Source organism: Bos mutus, chromosome 20 (assembly GCF_027580195.1).
Source record: "Bos mutus isolate GX-2022 chromosome 20, NWIPB_WYAK_1.1, whole genome shotgun sequence".
NCBI lineage: Eukaryota > Metazoa > Chordata > Mammalia > Artiodactyla > Bovidae > Bos > Bos mutus.
Genome location: NC_091636.1, coordinates 30,938,450 through 30,942,958, shown reverse-complemented (window position 1 = coordinate 30,942,958; position 4,509 = coordinate 30,938,450). Strand labels below are relative to the sequence as shown.

The 4,509-nt window shown below is 46.6% G+C and overlaps 1 non-coding gene across 1 annotated transcript; it reads left to right on the top strand.

Moving 5' to 3' along the window:
• The first annotated feature begins 3,612 nt into the window (after positions 1 to 3,612).
• Positions 3,613 to 3,715, top strand: LOC138984279 (U6 spliceosomal RNA). The gene has a single exon (XR_011461538.1). It is a non-coding gene; the product is annotated as a U6 spliceosomal RNA (small nuclear RNA).
• Positions 3,716 to 4,509: the final 794 nt, after the last annotated feature.

The window sequence follows — 4,509 nt, the reverse complement described above, 5'->3', positions numbered from 1 at the left end:
GAATGTAGATTAAAAAAAAAAAAAAAAAGTTTGTCCTTTCCTCCTCCTTGAGAATTCCAGACCCCTATCTCTACTTCAAGAGTTCCCAGACCTTTCTCTCCTCCTTGGGGACCCCAGACTTCTTATCAACCTGCCTAGGAATTGACTCTCTCAACAGGAGGTACAGATCTGTGGCCTGGAGGTTGGGTATCAATATATGGATGAGTTGGTTGGGATGATAATTCTACATAGTCTCTTTGGTGGTTTAATCGTTAAGTCGTTTCCAATTCTTTGTGACCCCATGGACTATAGCCTGCCAGGCTCCTCTGTCCATGGGATTCTCCAGGCAAGAATACTGGAGTGGGTTGCCATTTCCTTCTCCAGGGGATCTTCCCAACCCAGGAATCTAACCCAGGTCTCCTACATTGCAGGCAGATTCTTTACCAACTGAGCTAAACTGGCCAAATGGAGCTTCCCACTAGCCTGATGGGCCTCTGTGACCCATTGTTAATCTCTAGGTTTATCCCTCTGCCCCCTCACCTCTAACTCATATGAATGGATTATTTATTTACCCCACTGGACCATAAGCTTCTGAAAGGCAGGGAATAGGGTTTTTTCATCTTTAGATATCAGCACTCAGCATGCTGCTTGGCATTCAGTCAGGGCCCAGTGGCTCACACCAGATAAAATTGAAGTTAAGTTAATCTGAAAATGTGCTATGAGTCCCATAACACATACGTCACCTTGTCAGCCAATGACAGAAAGATCTAGGTCAAAATTTTGTTCTGCAGATATTAAGGATGTGTTAAAAAAATTATTTTTTCAACAGTATGGATATTGAGCAAAAGCCTGCAGATCGTTGCTATAAGTAATGTCAAACGTACCCTTGCATTTTGCTCTGAGGCAGCTCCCCCTGAGGTGAGTGTGAAGAGTGAGTCAGCCCTGGCCATGCTGCTGAGGAGGCCGGGGGAGGGGTTGTCCCATGCTGGAGGCTCCTGGGCTGCAGCAAGACAGGCTGTGTGCTGGCTTCCAACCTCTGGCAACTCAGGCTGCTGGCTCAGCCCCTCCAGATTCAAAGGCCTTTTACCTCATCTGGAACTGTTCCCTACAGCCCATGAGTCTTTAGGATACTTTATCATTTCACTTACTGAGTATGTAGTACCGTCCTGTGCTGTTGGTCTGGCTCCTGAAGAGTGAACGGTTGGTGGCCATTTGCACCCATGTGTGACGTCCTGAGCCTGACGTCTTGGTTGCTCTTTTTCTCTGCCCAGGAGGGTGGCTGCCCCACTGCCGGGTGTCACCACAGCTTCACCACTGCTTTCTCAGCAGTTTTCTCAGGATTTGAGAGGCTCAGCCTCCCTCTCATACCAAGGTTTCCAGTGCTCTGTTGCTCAGTTGTATCTGACTCTCTGTGGTCCCCATGGACTTGTAGCCCGCCAGGCTCCTCTATCCATGGAAATTTTCAGGCAAGAATACTGGAGTGGGTTGATCTTCCTGACCCAGGGATTGAACCCTCATCTCCTGCATTGGCAGGCGGGTTCTTTACCACTGTGCCATGGGAAGCCCCATCATGGTTTCCAATACGTTAAATAAAAATGCCAAAACAAGTTAACAAGAATTGGACACATTGTTTTTATAGTTATATTTAAGAAAATGATGCTTTTACTATGAAATGTCACACTTTGTTCATTTTTATACATGACAAAATATGATTTAAAAACATGTGACCAATGTGAAATATCAAAAATTTTATAGCAAATAATGTAACTTTAAACACTGATAATCATGACTAGTATGAGGATGTCATGACTTATGAGAATGTCATGACTGATGTTTTAGATCATTGTTATATTCTATTAATAATCTATTGATGATATTCTAAAAATAGACAAAAAGTCCCATCACAGAAGAAAGTGTCACACAATATAAATTTGCTAATTAAAAGATAATCATAGGAAATAAATAAAACATTAATTTACAGTGCATTAGAGACAAGCTGGGTCTGAGAAATTAAAGTTAAATGAAGACATCTTTCCATTCTCTCACTTTATCTTTGCTAGAAGCAAAGGTTTAAAACTGAGGTTTTTTATGACTGTGTAGCATTGCCTGGACCCCAATAGTGCTGCAGTCAAGGTCTGACAAGGCGGTCCCTGGATGCAGAAGGTCTATGGCTCCAGAACTGTGTCTGGGACAGGGGTATGTCCCAGCAGAGAAGACAAGGCCCCCACCATTTGTGAGCACCTGGCTCTCAGCCTGCTTTCTTCCCAGAAGCCAGCCCCTGATTCTTTGCACTTTCCCTCACACTGATGAAGCAATATCTTGAACCACTTGAACTTCAAGCACACTTGAACCAGCAAGCAGAGCAGGGAACTATCTGAGAATTTACATCTTCACGGTGAGGGGGGTGTGGGGGCAGTCCTTAGCCTAGAACCAACTGGTTCAGGGGTATAAATACCCCAGATCTCTTTCCCTGATTGGATCAACTCTGCAACCAATTTTGTCTTTAGAGCTTACTTTTGAGACTTCCCCTGACATTGGGTCTTTACTTGGCCTAGTTTCTTTTCTGGTCCCACTTCTCTACTCCACTACCAGTTTTCCTAGGAATTTCTCCTAATAGAGTACTTTCACATCCATCATTCTTCTTACTCTCTGCTTCTGGAGAACTCACCCTATAACAGGAACTTAACCTTGTAACTTACTGTGTGACTTTGAACAAGTTGCTTGTCTTATTTGAATCTGTTTTCTATCTGCAAAATTGAGACAGACACATCATTTTTGCAGGGCCACTGGAAGCATTAGAGACCATGTATATGAAGTACCTGGCACAGAGTCAGTTGCAGCAGATGCCATCATTACTATTTCCTCTAGTCCATTAGGCTCACTCACCCCTGCCACTGACAATATTCTCGATGGCTGGAGCACGCTGGGACTTTAAGAAGCAAATCCAGTTATTTGTTGTCCTAGGGCAGATCCCATGTCCCTTTCAACGTAAATGGATCTGAGCAATTTAGCTGTGTGCTTTGAAAACCCTTAGAGCAAGATTAGGACATAAGAACATGATTCAGGGTTTGGGTGCTGGGAGGGGAATCAGGATTTGATTTTAATCTATCTCAGGGTTGTATCCCAACCATGGAAATCTTGAGGGTTTTTTGATACAAGCTTTACTCAGATAAGAAGGCTGTGTTGTGCTGTGCTTAGTCGCTTAGTCATGTCTGACTCTTTGCGACCCCATGGGTAGTTCACCATGCTCCTTTGTCCCTGGGGATTCTCTGGGCAAGAATACTGGAATGGGTTGCCATGCCCTCCTCCAGGGGATCTGCCCATCCCAGGGATCGAGCCCAAGTCTCCCACATTGCAGGCAGATTCTTTACCTTCTAAGCCACCACGGAAGTCCTGATAAGAGAGACTCTACCTCATTTAGGTCTACTGCTGTGTTTTGGAGCCTGTTTGGGGTTGGGTGGGGGGGCGGTGTGAGGGTGGGGTGGGGGCAGTGGTGACAGGATGTCGGGGCAGGGTTCCCTTGGGGGAGGCTAGGCCAGAATGAGAATCAGATGGTCCCATACACAGCAAGTTATCAGTGTTTCTCATGTGACGTGTGCTACCAGGTAGGCAAATCCAAATGAGTCATTTCCTTTCTCAAGCCAGAGCATTGTAGGGACCTAATGGAACGATACAGAGATTAGCACGGCCCCTACGCAAGGGTGACACGCAAATTCGTGAAGGGTTCCATATTTTTTTGAGTGAATTCCGGGAGTTGGTGATGGACAGGGAGGCCTGGCGTGCTGCAATTCATGAGGTCGCAAAGAGTCAGACACGACTGAGCGACTGAACTGAACTGAATGCTATAGGAGTCACTCTCATGCTTCCTTTCCATGCCTGTTTCACTTTCTCTACTTCATTTCCTACACTTGAGTCTTCCCAAACACGGACCATAGTTCTCCAAACAGCCCGAAGCGTCTATTCCCTGAGGTTTTTCCACACCCAAAGAATTCCCCTTTGTTGTTATTGGTAAATGCAGATGATGTAAATAACAATTTAAAATGAGTCAGAGTTTGGGACTTCCCTGGCGGCTCAGTGGTCAAGACTCCAAGCTCCCCACTGCAGGGGGCGCCGTTTCCACCCCTGGTTGGGGAACTGAAATCCTGAATGCAGCGTGGGGCGGTCAACAAATGAAGTGAGTCAGAGATGGCCTGATACAGAAAGGAGGCTTGCTGAGCAGGCGGTGGAGAGGGTTCCCTGGGCATGAGAGGTGCGGACGCCAGGGCAGAGTGCCGCAGCAGCGTAGAGTGATGCCTCCACTACAGTCCCGTCCAGGCTGGATTGGGGCTCGGGGGTCGTAGGTGGGGAGCCTGGAGAGCGCATGCGCACTTTGTGGCCTTCCGTGCAACGCTTAAGGGAGATGGTGAGCAGAAAGAAGCAGTGGTGGAGGAACTGACTCTTGACTGTCACTTAGACAGTGAACGAGGGCTCCTCTGCAAGCACGACTTCCTCTTGGGAACAAAGCTCCATGTTGTCACAGCAGAAGTCAAA